Here is a 16,196-nt window from a genome sequence, read left to right on the forward strand (position 1 = left end):
CATAAAGAAGGCTGATGGCCGAAGAATTGATGCTTTTGAATTATGGTGCTGGAGGAGACTCTTGAGAGTCCCATGGACTGCAAGAAGATCAAATGCATCCATTCTTAAGGAAATCAGCCCTGAGTGCTCACTGGAAGGACAGGTTGTGAAGCTGAGGCTCCAATACTTTGGCCACCTCATGAGAAGAGAAGACTCCCTGGAAAAGACCCTGATGTTGGGAAAGATAAAAGGCACAAGAAGAAGGGGGCGACAGAGGACGAGATGGTTGGACAGTGTTCTCGAAGCTACAAACATGAGTCTGACCAAACTGCGGGAGGCAGTGGAAGACAGGAGTACCTGCCGTGCTCTGGTCCATGGGGTCACGAAGAGTCGGACACGACTAAACGACTAAACAACAACAACAACAACAATGTGCTCATTCCCCCGGGAAGCCTGCCAGTCCCTAATTAATGGCAATAAGGGTGGACTTTGAACTTTTAGCCAGAGCACTGACCGGCTGCGGCAGGAAAGCAAAAGTCTCATGAGTGTGCTTTTGGAATGCAGCTGCTTGTAAAAAGACACAAGATGGCTAATCCAAAAGTACAGGAGGCTCTTCATTTTGCGTTGGGAATTCCTAAGCTCTCCAAAGGTAATTATCAGGACTGGGTGCAGTATGCAGAAGCTCTGCTAAGAAAAGAGGGTCTGTTTAATGTGATAACAGATGCCCCCCTCCCCCAGCTCCAGTAACCGCAGAATGGGAGGCTAAGGATTCCAAAGCAAGGGGAACTCTGACGCTTATTGTGTCCCCTGAAGAGTTATGTCTTTTGCATAACAAGGCCTCAGCCAAAGAGATGTGGGACAGTCTCCAACAGTCACATTTAAGAACAAACACGGGAGCTTCTTTGTTCTTTTATGCCAAGTTGCATGATATGGCACTTGCAGATGGAGCAAACGTACGTGCTCACCTCATGGAAATGCAGAATCTCAGGCATGAGTTGCAACAGCGTGGAATCACCTTTCCAGAGGCTGTGTATTCCTTCATGATTCTACATTCTTTGGGTTTAAGTTGGGAAGCAATTGCCAGCCAGCTTGCTGTTTTGCCTACTGCTCAGCTAACAGTAGAGCATGTTACTGCTGTGGTGTTGAATGAAGCGGATCGGCGTAGTGCTAGATGCATCACCAAGGGGGAGTCCTCACAGATGTCATCCCAGAATGCAGTGCAACCACTAGATGGCGCCAAAGCTTTGAAGGCAGCTTTATCAGCTTGGCCGAGCGGAGATCCCAACAGTGTTGGCAGATCACTTAATTACTGTGTAGCTATTGTAATGCAGAGCCAGTGTGGTGTAGCAGTTAGAGTGCTAGACTAAGACATGGGAGACCAGAGTTCTAGGCCCCACTTGACCACAAAGCTCACTGGGTGACCTTGGACCAGTCATAGTCTCTTAGTCTAACCTACAAGGCTGTTGTGAGGATAAAATTGAGAGAGGAAGAAATATGTACACCACCTTGAACTCCTTGGAGGAACTGTGGGTATAAATGTAACAATAACCATAATAATAATGCACTATGCTAGATGATTTTTAATTTACTCAAGAATTAACTCCTTAAATCCAGCCTTCTATTAAATCCACTGCTTTCCACTCCTTTCAAGTGCCTCCTCCCTCCATCACTTCAGGTCCATACCACCTGGCTTCCAGGTGAACTGCTGAGTTCTGAGAACAACAGAGCAGTAAGTTGCACCCTCCATTCACAACTGCTTCTCCTGCAGACAAGCTGTGGGCCACCTGAATGAAGCTTGCAGACCAGACCCTGTCATAGAATACTGTGCCCGATATTCTTTTTATACAGGCAAGACAAACTTCACCACTTCAAATTAATAATGGAAGCACTGCTGTTTCACTCTTACACCTGGAGAGGTTTACGCCTTTACAGTATACCAGAATCATTACCCCACTCTCCGATGTTTCTGCATGCACTATTGTACTCGCACAACTTTCGTAACAACCCTGTGAAAGAGGAAAAACTGAGAGGGAGAGAGCAGCCAAAAACCTGATTGGAAAAAGAAGAAAGCCCAGAAAAGCCATTTAATCCTAAGAGTGGGCAGTTCTGAGGCTTCTTCTTCTTTCTTCTTTGGCAATCACTTGTAGCCGAGTAAGATTGACTTCCATAAACACGGTTTTAACAGTGAGTCCATAAGTGACTGTGGAGGCCAATTCTGGATCCACATGTCCTTCCACAGTGGGGACATTGGTTTCCAGATGGGAGTAATCCAACTGCACTTTATACCCAAAGTACAATCTGCACCAAGGCAGGGGCTGACTGGAAGGAGGCAAGAATAGGGCAATGATTCATACAGCAACACAACAGCCTCCTCCATGGGTGGATACCCTGAGATTCCAGGACCCTTCCATTAATTTCTCACTGCACAGAATTTGGGAATTGCTATTGGACAGTCAAGGTGGCATAGTGATTAGAACGCTGAGCTTCAGTGGGGGAAAAGCGAGGCACAAATGCTTTCTGGCCATCCTCAACTTAACATGCACTCACATGGTCGTTGCAAAGCTAATACAAGGCTCCGAGCTCCTTGGAGCATGTGCAAAGTCTTAACTACACACATCACAATGGTACTATTGGTTTTACCTTTACAAGATCCTTGATGACATCCATTTTGTTCAGTAAAAGGCAAACCACAATGAATCTTGCATAATAATGCAGCTTCTTAACTACCAATTCAGGCCTGGCAGGGAAGAAAAAAAGAGGAAATAAAATTGGAGAAGGGAAAATTATTTAGCAGATGGGAAGACAAATGAAGAGGAGAAGATGGTGAAATGCAAACAGGGGACACAGAAAGGGCTGAACTCCTCAATGCCTTCTTTGCCTCAGTCTTCTCCGATAAAGAAAACAATGCCCGACCTGAAGAATTTGGAGCAAATGATTCAGCAGAGGAAACACAGCCCAGAATAACTAAGGAGATAGTACAAGAATACTTGGCTAGTTTAGATGTATTCAAGTCTCCAGGGCCAGATGAACTACATCCAAGAGTATTAAAAGAACTGGCAGATGTGATCTCAGAACCACTGGCAGTCATCTTTGAGAATTCCTGGAGAACAGGCGAAGTCCCGGCAGACTGGAGGAGGGCAAATGTTGTCCCTATTTTCAAAAAGGGGAAAAGAGAGGACCCAAATAATTACCGCCCAGTCAGTCTGACATCAATACCAGGGAAGATTCTGGAGAAGATCATTAAGCGAACAGTCTGTGAGCACCTAGAAAGGAATGCTGTGATCACCAATAGTCAGCATGGATTTCTGAAAAATAAGTCATATCAGACTAACCTGATCTCGTTTTCTGACAGAATTACAAGCCTGGTAGATGAAGGGAACGCAGTGGATGTAGCCTACCTTGATCTCAGCAAGGCATTTGACAAGGTGCCCCATGATATTCTTGTAAAGAAGCTGGTAAAATGCGGTCTTGACTATGCTACCACTCAGTGGATTTGTAACTGGCTGACTGACCGAACCCAAAGGGTGCTCATCAATGGTTCCTCTTCAACCTGGAGAAGAGTGACTAGTGGGGTGCCACAGGGTTCTGTCTTGGGCCCGGTCTTATTCAACATCTTTATCAACGACTTGGATGATGGACTCAAGGGCATCCTGATCAAATTTGCAGATGACACCAAACTGGGAGGGGTGGCTAACACCCCAGAGGACAGGATCACACTTCAAAACGACCTTGACAGATTAGAGAACTGGGCCAAAACAAACAAGATGAACTTTAACAGGGAGAAATGTAAAGTATTGCACTTGGGCAAAAAAAAATGAGAGGCACAAATACAAGATGGGTGACACCTGGCTTGAGAGCAGTACATGTGAAAAGGATCTAGGAGTCTTGGTTGACCACAAACTTGACATGAGCCAACAGTGTGACGCGGCAGCTAAAAAAGCCAATGCAATTCTGGGCTGCATCAATAGGAGTATAGCATCTAGATCAAGGGAAGTAATAGTGCCACTGTATTCTGCTCTGGTCAGACCTCACCTGGAGTACTGTGTCCAGTTCTGGGCACCACAGTTCAAGAAGGACACTGACAAACTGGAACGTGTCCAGAGGAGGGCAACCAAAATGGTCAAAGGCCTGGAAACGATGCCTTATGAGGAACGGCTAAGGGAGCTGGGCATGTTTAGCCTGGAGAAGAGGAGGTTAAGGGGTGATATGATAGCCATGTTCAGATATATAAAAGGATGTCACATAGAGGAGGGAGAAAGGTTGTTTTCTGCTGCTCCAGAGAAGCGGACACGGAGCAATGGATCCAAACTACAAGAAAGAAGATTCCACCTAAACATTAGGAAGAACTTCCTGACAGTAAGAGCTGTTCGACAGTGGAATTTGCTGCCAAGGAGTGTGGTGGAGTCTCCTTCTTTGGAGGTCTTTAAAGCAGAGGCTTGACAACCATATGTCAGGAGTGCTCTGATGGTGTTTCCTGCTTGGCAGGGGGTTGGACTTGATGGCAAAGAAGGCATTGAGGAGTTCAGCCCTTTCTGTGTCCCCTGTTTGCATTTCACCATCTTCTCCTCTGAGTGACCCCACTGTTTCTTTGTTCTTCCTTTTGCTACGAACATACCCATAAAAGCCTTTTTTGTTGCTTTTAACCTCTCTAGCAAGCCTGAGTTCATTCTGTGCTTTAGCTTTTCTGACTTTTTGTCTACACGTGCTGGCTATTTGTTTGAATTCCTCTTTGGTGGTTTCCCCCCTTTTCCATTTTTTGTACACATCCTTTTTTAATCTTGACTCAGTTAAAAGTTCTTTAGATAGCCACCCTGGCTTCTTTAGGCACCTTCCATGTTTCCGTCTCATTGGTATTGCCTGAAGTTGTGCTTTTACTATCTCCCTCTTAACAAACTCCCAGCCATCATGAACTCCCTTTCCTTTTAGTATTACTGTCCATGGGATCTCACCCAGCACTTCCCTAAGTTTTATGAAGTCGGCTTTCTTAAAGTCAAGAAATTGAGTCCTAGTATGCTTGGCTGCTCCTTTCTGTTGTATAGTAAACTTCAGAAGAGCATGATCACTTGCGCCTAATGATCCTTCCACTTCTACCCCATTAACCAGGTCATCAACATTGGTTAGGACCAGATCGAAAATGGCTGTTCCTCTTGTTGCTTCTCCCACTTTCTGGACAATGAAGTTGTCTGCAAGGCCAGTGAGGAATCTGTTTGACCTTATGCTCTTGGCTGAGTTTGACATCCAACAAATATCCGGGTAATTGAAGTCCCCCATTACTACTATCTCCCTTCCTTTTGCTTGCTTGACCATCTGTTCCAGGAAGGCATCATCCATGTCCTCCGTTTGGCTTGGGGATCTATAGTAAACTCCCACAATGAGGTCACTGTTATTCTTCTCTCCCTTAATTTTGACCCAAATGCTCTCACTTTGGCTTTGAGGTTCTAAATCTTGGATCTCTTCACAGGTATACACATCCCTGACATATAACGCCACTCCTCCTCCTTTCTTGTCTGGTCTGTTTCTCTGAAATAGATTGTATCCCTCCATTATTACATTCCAATCGTGGGACTTATCCCACCAGGTTTCAGTGATGCCTATTATGTCATATTTAGTTTGCTGTACCAAGAGCTCAAGCTCATCTTGTTTATTTCCCATGCTTTGTGCATTAGTGTACAGACATTGAAGTCCATTAGTCATTCCCCCGTGTCTCTTATTTAAGGATTTTTTCCTCCCACCACTAGGTCTGCTTGCTGTTTGCTCCATTTGGTCTATGACATTTGGATGATCATCTTCATCAATTGATAGACTCCTACCTTCAGGAGCACTGTCTCCCTCCCCCACATTAGTCAGTTTAAAGCCCTCCTGATGAGGTTTCTGAGTTTTTTGGCAAAAACATTCCTCCCAACCGTTGTGAGGTGCAGCCCATCGCTTGCCAGAAGTCCATCTTCAAGGAACTGCAGTCCGTGATCTAAGAATCCAAACCGTTCCTGTTTACACCATTTGCGAAGCCAGCTGTTTACTTCCACTATTTTCCCCTCTCTCCCTGGGCCACGTCGTTCAACTGGGAGGACAGATGAGATGACGATTTGTGCATTTAATTGCTTCAATTTCCTGCCCAGAGCCTCGTAGTCTCTTTTGATCTTCTGGAGGCTATTGCTTGCAGTGTCATTGGTTCCCACATGAACCAAGAGGAAGTGGGTCAGTGGGTTTTATGATTCCTTGCAGTCGTTCAGTTACATCTTGGATCTTAGCCCCGGGGAGACAGCACACTTCCCGAGACATCTTGTCAGGCCCACAGATCACTGCTTCTGTTCCCCTCAGTAGGGAATCCCCTATCACCACTACACGCCTCCTCTTAGGTTTGGTCGGGGTTCTTCCATGAGCGGTCCGTTCCAAGGTCGCCTGCACATTCCCTGAGGACTGACTTTGCTGCTCATCTTCATATACCTGATCGATTGTAATGAGGGAGAGATCCTCAAATGGAGTCTGCTCTTCGTCTTCCATGCTAGGGGAGAGGACCTGAAAGCGATTGTGTATTTCTAAACAATCAGAGCGAACCCTGGGCCTCCTACTTCTTTGAGTCACGTTTCTCCACATATCGGGCTCCTGTGTTGGTGAACTAGCCTCCTTCCCAGGGGAGTCTCCTGTCTCCTCCTTGGTGGAGACGGTGTGCTCTGCTGCTTCCAAGAATAGCTCCAGCTCTCTAATTCTTTGGAGTGTAGCTACACGTTCCTCCAGTTGCTGGACTTTGTCTTTTAGGAGGGCAATCAACATGCAATTGCTGCATGTAAAGCTGCCTGCAACCTTTGGCAAGATGGCAAGCATTGCGCAGGAACTGCAGGCGACTGCAGCTGTTCCCTCCCCCTCCATCTTGAGAACGTGTCGTTGGGGGCGGCTACAGCGGTCCTGCATCATAAAAAGTGTGAAGACAGGACTAATAACTCCCCCCCAAAAAACCTAGGTCTCCCCCAACAAACGTTTGAGACTAGCTCCCCTAAATCTAAAAGATGGATCAAACTGCGCGCGCCTAGCGGCGCGCGCCGCTGGCCTGCAAGGTCTGATAAGCTCCTCCCACAGCTAATCCCCTGCCTCAACAGAAACCCTGCCCCCTCTGACCTTTGTACAGGGAGAGCAGCTAATTAGCCACAAAGAATCACACACACAAGAAAACCCTTTTGGCTCCTTCTTCAGCCGCTGGCCTGCAAGGTCTGATAAGCTCCTCCCACAGCTAATCACCTGCCTCAACAGAATCCCTGCCCCCTCTGACCTTTGTACAGGGAGAGCAGCTAATTAGCCACAAAGAATCACACACACAAGAAAACCCTTTTGGCTCCTTCTTCAGCCGCTGGCCTGCAAGGTCTGATAAGCTCCTCCCACAGCTAATCCCCTGCCTCAACAGAAACCCTGCCCCCTCTGACCTTTGTACAGGGAGAGCAGCTAATTAGCCACAAAGAATCACACACACAAGAAAACCCTTTTGGCTCCTTCTTCAGCCGCTGGCCTGCAAGGTCTCATTATGTTTCAGGAGGCCATTGCACCCTGAATGCTTCTCGGATGTTTTGCATTACTTTCTTTTTTCTTTTTAGATTCTTTAGGTTTCTTTTGGTGGTTTAATTTAGTTCTTAAATTATGTATATGGTATAGCTTATTGTTGTAAGCCGCTTTGAGATCTAGATGGTGAAAAGCAGGATACAAACTTTGAAATAAAAATAATAATCTGGAGTCTAAGAGCAAATGGAGAGCCACAGGTACCCATGTAGTACAGTTTTGGATAATAATAGATTTCTCCTGGATCTGGCTCACATAAACTCTTGGCTTCTTCCTTGATTGACTCACTTGGCTCCTACTCCTGGGCCTTCATTCAACAGCTGCCTATGACTAATCAGGGATAGGGAACTTGTAGCCCTTCAGATTCTGCTGAACTGCAACTCCTTCACCCCAGCCCCCAGCTGGGTCTTGATGGGCATTACGGTCTAATGACATCTGGAGGGCCACAGGTTCCCCCATCCCTGCTCCTGCCAACACCTGCACCTCAAGGGAGGAGACACACAGGTAGCCAAGGGATGCCAACTGAACTGAAAGTGGCTGCCCACCGGACTTCCGGTTGATTCACAGAGCTGAAAGCAAGCGGGATTCAATCCTCAGGGGAGAATCCAGCTTCTCGGGGGGGGGGTTGCATAGGCGCTGCAAGCCCCCAAAAACCTCAGAAGGCAAATTCTGAGGGCAGGTTCCCAGCGAGTCGAAGAGCGGTCTCTCCGCCAGACAAAACATTCCTTTTAGGAGTGAGAGAGTTGGTGAGATCGAGACGCCGGCTTGGGGTCGCCATATTCTACTCCCGAGAAGTGCAGCCTCGAGCTTGCCCAGCACAGTGATCGACTCCAAAGGAAAAGAAATCCACATTTGAATTGGTGAGAGACAAAAGGCTTTTAAATTTAAAAACAATTCGGATGCAGCGGGGTGGAAAAAAGGGAGGTCAGCCCTGTCTGGGAATTGCATTGGGAAGCAGGACGCTCTTACGGAACAGAAAAGGCTTGATGTTCCCTACTGTGGAATTTATTGCTTTAAAGTAAACACATTTGCTGGAGAAGAGGATTATATATAATAAACTTAAAAGAGGTGAAAGCCTCTGTTTGTGGATATTAGCGATCTGTCTGGAATCTCTGCTTTTGCAGGAAGAGAACCTCCTGAAAACTTTTACTTTCAGTTTTAGTAACTGCGTAGCAGAAATTAAAACTCTGAAGTGCAGCCTTTCTTTTTAACTTTAAATGGTCCAAACCACAGAAGCTTGGAGATACTACTGAGACCAAATTGAAAGTAACTTGGATATTTATTTATCTATATAAGGTATAAAAGCTATATACTCTGATCAAAAAGCAAAATTGATAGTAAATAATATAATAACTGAAAATATTGAAATTACGAAAGGTACAAGACAAGGGTGTCCGCTTTCACCGTTATTATTCATATCAGTACAAATTTCAGTTGGCCGGAAAGAACATAAAGTGAAAGCCTTCACAGACGACTTGGTACTAACTATAGAAGAACCATTAAATAATGCCAAAGAAGTTATTAAAGAAATAGAACAATTTGGACAAGTAGCAGGTTTTAAATTAAACAAAAGCAAGACTAAAATATTAGTTAAAAATATGAAACAAGACTTGGTTGATATGTTGCAGCAGGAAATTGGTATAGAAGTAGTTTAAAAAGTTAAGTATTTAGGAATCTGGTTAACCACAATGAATATAGATTTATTTCAAAATAACTATACACCGGTGTGGAATGGAATTAAGAGAGACATGGAAATATGGGGAAGAATGAAATTATCATTTTGGGGAAGGATTTCAACTATAAAAATGAATGTGCTACCAAAGATGTTATTTTTGTTTCAATCAATTCCAATAATCCAGGGGGCAGCAACTTTTAAAGAATGGCAAAAAGCAATTTCAAGATATGTCTGGCAGGGGAAGAAACCGAGAATACAATATAAATTGTTAACAGATGTTAAAGAAAGAGAGGGCTTTGCCCTGCCAGACTTGAAGTTGTACTATGAAGTTGTATTATGAAGCGGTTTGCCTCTGTTGGTTAAAGGAATGGATGCTGTTAAGAAATACAGATTTGTTGGATTTGGAAGGCTATGACAATAGATTTGGTTGGCACACATATTTATGGTATAATAAAACAAAAATCCATAAAGGATTTGGTAATCACATATTTGAAAGATTTTTATATGAAGTATGGGACAGGTATAAAAACTTACTAGAACGTAAAACACCATGGTGGTTATCCCCATTAGAAGCTATGAGTGTGAAAAGGATAAATATGAGTAAAAATTGGGTTACCTATGAGAAATTGTTGGGGGGGGGGAGGAAATAAATGGAAAATGAAACCATATGAACAGGTTAAAAAAAATGTAAATGATTGGTTGCACTATCGCCAAGTCAATGAAATATATAAAGAGGATTTAAAGGAAAAAGGATTTGATGATAAAAAATCAAAATTTGAAATAGAAATATTAAACAATGAATGTAAAACAATGTCTAAAATGTATAAAATACTGTTGGAATGGCATTTGAAAGATGAGGAAGTGAAATCAGTAATGATACATTGGGCAAAAGACTTTGGATATAATATACAGTTTGAAGAATGGGAAAGGTTGTGGAAGGAAAGGATAAAATTTACAGCCTGTAATGCTTTGAAAGAGAATATGATGAAAATGATGTATAGATGGTATATTACACCAGTGAAATTAGCTAAAATGTATGACAAATAATAAATGTTGGAAATGTAAAGAAAAAGAAGGAACATTTTATCATATGTGGTGGGAATGTAAAAAAGTAAAGAACTTCCGGGAAATGATATATAATGAGATGAAAAAGATGTTGAAATACACATTCTTAAAAAAACCAGAAGCATTTTTACTTGGTATTATAGGTCAGGACATTAATAGGCAAGATGTTAAATTGTTTTTATATGCAACAACTGCGGCAAGAGTATTATTAGCCCAGAAATGGAAACAAGAACAAATTCTGATGAAAGAAGAATGACAGACAAAATTAATGGACTATGCAGAACTGGACAAAATGACAGGAAGGATTCTAAACCTGCGGGACCAGAGATTTACAGAAGATTGGAAGAAGTATATGAATTATTTGAAGAGCAACTGTAATCAACAAATTACGCTAGTAGGATTACAAGATGTTTTGTAAGGAAAAATATACAAAGTGTTACAAAGTAGAAAAAGATAGAGATATTGGTTATGAGTTTGAAATCTAATAGGGAGGATACGAAATGCATACTGAGAGATTAGATTGGAAAATTTTCAGACAGGATTGATGGAAGTCAAGAATTTGAATAAGATGTAAAAGTATGTTTAATTACTGTTGAAAATGATATGTTAAAAAAACTAATACAAAATTATATTAAAAAGAAAGAAAGTGGCTGCCCACCAGCTGCCAAGTCACACAAGTTTGACAATCCAGCACTTCTCATTTTTAAATTACAAAAAACTCACAAGACTGAGGCATGGCCTGACCTGTCTTCTTTGTTGACTTGGGAGTAGTAAGACCTCTGGCAAATAGCAGAGTAAAAGCAAAAGGCTTCATTCAGGTAGCTGGTTTCAGACGTGCGAAGGCTGTGTAGGAAGAAACACAAAGGGCTCAGTGCTCTGCTAGATAAACATGTACCCCTCCTGCCCTTGGCTGAGAGGGCTGCCCATCTCACAGCAGTCCTCCTGGCACCTCTGACATTCCACTGAACTTTTTGTCACTCTTAATTGCTAAGGCCAGCAAGACTTTCACTATAGAGAGACTGAGACAGACAGACAGACACACACACACACACTGCATCCAGGAAGGGTTGTCACTTGCTAGTAGTGGTAGTAAAGCTGCCAAATCTTGGAAGTGTTGTGGTTCTGGACAGTGAAGAGTTAACACTCCAGGAGCGTTCTTATCAACTGGGTGCACTGCTCACATGACCCGGGCATTTTCCTTTGATCTGTGCTCTCTGGGGGTTGCTGAGAGCAGTCTGTCTGGGAATGTGAGCAAGGTAGTTTTGTGTTGTTAGAGACAGAAAGCTGCAAGCATGCAGCTAGATTCTGTAGGTTTTTCTTTTCTGTTTTTGTATGCTTCTAAATAAAGAGTGATAGAATAGAAACACTGGTGTCGAGCTGAGTTATTGAAGACACCACGCAGACACAGAAAAAGCCATTTTACGCTGCGTGTGAACTGTGCTAACGTCCGACAACTGAGAAGAGTGGCAGTGCACGAGTGGAAGAGTGTGGGCGCCATTGAAGTTTGCCGGAGTGGCAATAAATTTATTGCAGTGCCATTGCAGCAGACTTTACGACGCACAAACTTTAACATTTTGCCAATTTGCCAGTGCATTAATCTGTACCAATTGTCCAGAACCTGCCTTTATTTTTGTGGAGAAGAAAGGGAGAGTGTCACATTCTATATGTTTATACACATACATATATATTAATTAAAAATAACAAAATATAATACTGAGTACCCAAAATAAAAGGAATATCTAGAACTGAAAGAGATGAACAACAATACAGGATCAACAGATCAAAAGTTGGATAAGATGGGGCAAAAAATAGAGGAAAATGCAAAAATGGTGTTAGAAATGATGGTTAAAATCAATGATCTGGTGGTTAAAAATTTGGAAATAACAAAGACTGTACAAGAATTAAAAGGGAAAACGATAAGTTTAGAGGAAGGGGTAATAAAAGTACAGAAGGAGAACAGAGGAGAAAAAAGGGGAAACAGAAAAAAATAAGAGCGAGCTGGCAGATATGAAAGAAACCCATGAGACAGTCCTAGATGCCATCTCTATGACTGAAATGCACAGAAGAGAAAAAACATTGAGATTTAGATCTATTCCAGAAGAACTAGATGAAGTGATAGAGCAAAAAATATCATCAGAATTAGCCAAATGGATTGGAATAGAAGAGCAGGAAATGAAAAACAAAATTAAGAGAGCCTTTAGAATCAGATCAAGAATTGCAAGAGCAAATAATTGGCCTGGGGACTGTCTGGTAACTTTTGTGAATATGGATATTAGAGATAAAATACTACAAATTAGCAGTAAGACAAAACTTAAAATTCAGGAAACAGACATAATCATTCATAAAATTGTTCCATCAAGGCTTTTAAGAAAAAGGGAAAAATATAAACCGTCGGTGCAAACCATAAATAAAAAATCAATTGTGCACAGATGGGAATTCCCTGAGGGAATTTCCTTTCTTTATAAAGGGAAAAGGAGAAGATTTTTTACATGGGAGGACACTGACAAATTTTGGAGAACATATAGAGAAGAATTAGAAGGCAAAAGACAGCTGGGAGGAGGGGCGGATGATCTTAAAAAACAACCAGAGGAGGACAAATCTTAAGCATTAAGGACAAGTGACTTCTCGGAATATTTTTTTTTTTATTATTATTATTAAGAAGTTGAATCACTGTGTAGTAAATAATGGAATTAAGGATTGTTACTTGGAAGGTAAATGGTTTAAATGATAAAAAGAAAAGAAACAAGGTGGAATATATACTCAGCAAACAGAAATTGGTTTTGATATAACAATAATAATAATAATAATAATAATAATAATAATAATAATAATAATAATAATAATAATAAATTTTATTTATATCCCGCCCTCCCCAGCCGAAGCCGGGCTCAGGGCGGCTAACAACAATAAAACAGTACAAACAACACTCTAAAATCATTCATTATAAAATTAATTAATTCAAGCCACTGGCAACAATTGGGCCAGAGCTCTGCGAAGATTGCCGATGGAGGGAGTCAGGCTGTGCCCTGGCCAAAGGCCTGGTGGAACAGTTCTGTCTTGCAGGCCCTGCGGAAAGATGTCAAGTCCTGCAGGGCCCTGGTCTCTTGTGATAGAGTGTTCCACCAGATCGGAGCCACGGCCGAAAAAGCCCTGGCTCTAGTTGAGGCCAGCCTAACTTCTCTGTGGCCTGGGACCTTCAAGATGTTTTTATTTGAAGACCGTAAGTTTCTCTGTGGGGCATACCAGGAGAGGCGGTCCCGTAGGTACGAGGGTCCTAGGCCGTATAGGGCTTTAAAGGTTAAAACCAGCACCTTAAACCTGATCCTGTACTCCACCGGGAGCCAGTGCAGCTGGTATAGCACCGGGTGAATGTGATCTCGCAGCGAAGACCCCGTAAGGAGTCTCACTGCAGCATTCTGCACCCGCTGGAGTTTCTGGGTCAGTCTCAAGGGCAGCCCCATGTAGAGCGAGTTACAATAATCCAGTCTGGAGGTGACCGTCGCGTGGATCACAGTGGCTAGGTCAGGGCGAGAGAGGTAAGGAGCCAACTGCTTAGCTTGGCGGAGATGGAAAAATGCCGCCTTTGTTGTAGCTGCAATCTGCGCCTCCATGGAAAGGGAGGTGTCGAAGATTACACCCAAACTCTTAACGGACGGTGCTGGCACTAATTGCGCCCCCGCAAGAGATGGGAGTTGCCCCCCCAATCTCATATCGTCCCGTCCCAGCCACAGGACCTCTGTCTTTGAAGGATTTAGCTTCAACCGGCTCCCACATAACCATCCAGCCACAACTTCCAAAAATCTGGTCAGTGTGTCTGGGGCCGAGTCAGGATGGCCATCCATCAATAGATAGAGTTGGGTGTCATCAGCATACTGATGGCAACCCAGCCCAAAACTCCGGACAAGCTGGGCGAGGGGGCGCATAAAGATGTTGAAAAGCATCGGGGAGAGTATCGCACCCTGAGGTACTCCACACACCAAGGAGTGGCGCAATGACAATTCCCCCCCAAGCGCCACCCTCTGTCCCCGACCAGAGAGAAACGAGCGCAGCCATTGAAGGGCTGTGCCCTGGATCCCCACGTCGGCAAGGTGGTGGTCCAGAAGTTCGTGATCGACCATGTCGAAAGCTGCTGACAGATCTAGAAGAATCAGCAGCCCCGACCCACCTCGATCCAGCTGTCTACGAAGATCATCATTTAAGGCAACCAGAGCCGTCTCGGTTCCATGACCAGCGCGGAAGCTGGACTGGAATGGATCCAGAGCCGATGTTTCATCCAGAAACCCACCAAGCTGTTCAGCAACCGCTCTCTCAATCACCTTACCCAGGAACGGAAGATTCGAAACCGGGCGGTAATTGGATAGATCTAAAGGATCTAATTATGTTTTCTTTAAGAGCGGGCGCACCACTGCCTCCTTCAATTCTCCTGGGAATGTCCCTGTGCCAAGGGACAAATTGATGATATCCCCCAGGAGGGCCCGCACCTCGTCTGGACACGCTCTAATCAGCCAAGACGGGCACGGGTCGAGAGGACAGGTGGTGGGCTTTCCAGCTCGGAGGAGTCTGTCCACATCGGCTGGGGATATCCGGTTGAAGTGGTCCAATACTGGACCCGAGGACAGTCGAGGGGCCTCCAGTTCCTTTATTGTATCCAAATTGGCAGGGAGGTCATGGCGGAGCAACAAGACCTTCTCCGCAAAAAAGCTCGCAAATGCCTCACAGCTGTGTGTCAAATTGTTATTTAAATTTGGCTGTCCCTCAAGGGACGTTAAAGACCTGATTATACTAAATAATTGCGCCGGGCGAGAGCTAGCGGATGCAATGGAGGCCGAGAAGTAAGACTTCTTAGCAGCCTTCACCGCCATCTCGTAGGTTTTCATAAAAGCCCTATAAGATGTTCTTGAGGCTCCGTCAAAGGCAAGAAACTCATATCACAAAACAACACGCAATAATTTTATCCAATAAGGCTTGATTTTGTTTCTTCAGATAAATCCAAGAAGAACCGAGTTGTAATATACGCAAAAAAGCATTTTGAGCCAAAATTGATCTATAAAGATTCACAAGGAAGGGTTGTTGCGATAGAAATAACAGTTCAGGGGGAGAAAATTAAAGTTATCGGCTTCTACGCACCGAATGAAAAAAAAGAAGTTAATTTTATCAAAAGCTGGAACGAGAGTTTGGGGAGTTTATTGGAGAGAAAATTATATTTTTAGGAGACCAAAATGGCGTGGTAAATCCTGATTTAGACAGATCCAAAAAGACTACTAAAAACAGCAAATAAAACTCCCAAAAACCTTTTTTCAGTTAGTAGATTTGTTAAGTTTAGAGGACGCATGAAGAATACAAAATCCGACAGTGAAAGAATACACTTTTTTCCCCTACCCCAATAACTCGGCAGGAAGAATTGATGCCATCTGGCTAACAAAACATTTGACAGTCAAAATATGTAAATCTGAAATTCAACCATAGACAATAGCTGACCATAATGCAGTACAAGTAACGCTGACTTGGGGAAAGAGGAAATCTATAAGATGGAGATTAAATGAAACTTTATTGAGAGATGAAACAATAATAGAAAAAGCAAAAAAGACCTTCAAGGAATTTTTTGAATTGAATTTAAATAAGGACACTGATTTAAAAATAATCTGGGATGCTAGTAAAGCTGTCTTAAGAGGTTTCTTTATTCAACAAAACGTAATTCAAAGAAAACAAAAGGAAAAAACCAAACAAGAAATCTTAGAGGAGATTAGAAAAAACGAGTTGGAATTATACAAAAGACCTGTCAGGGAACTGCCATCGGCTCAGGGCGAGAGATAGAAGGGCAGTTGTGTTACAGGGAGCCTCCGAAAATCTTGCGAAGCAGTTCTTCTTCCAGTGAGGAGGAAAGCCCCACCTCTGAGTGGAGAAGAGGTGTAAGGACGAGAGGATGCTAGGA

General features: G+C 43.3%; 1 long non-coding RNA gene across 1 annotated transcript in view; it reads right to left on the minus strand.

Moving 5' to 3' along the window:
- The window catches only part of LOC310668891, a 37,532-nt gene extending 26,484 nt beyond the window's left edge, over positions 1 to 11,048 (minus strand). The window contains exons 1-2 of the long non-coding RNA XR_014506876.1: positions 11,009 to 11,048; positions 2,620 to 2,716 (exon numbers count right to left, since the gene is read on the minus strand). This is a non-coding gene — a long non-coding RNA (uncharacterized lncRNA). The remainder of the gene's footprint in view (positions 1 to 2,619; positions 2,717 to 11,008) is intronic.
- Positions 11,049 to 16,196: the final 5,148 nt, after the last annotated feature.

This window comes from Podarcis tiliguerta (genome assembly GCF_965153285.1).
Source record: "Podarcis tiliguerta genome assembly, chromosome: W".
Taxonomy (NCBI): Eukaryota; Metazoa; Chordata; class Lepidosauria; order Squamata; family Lacertidae; genus Podarcis; species Podarcis tiliguerta.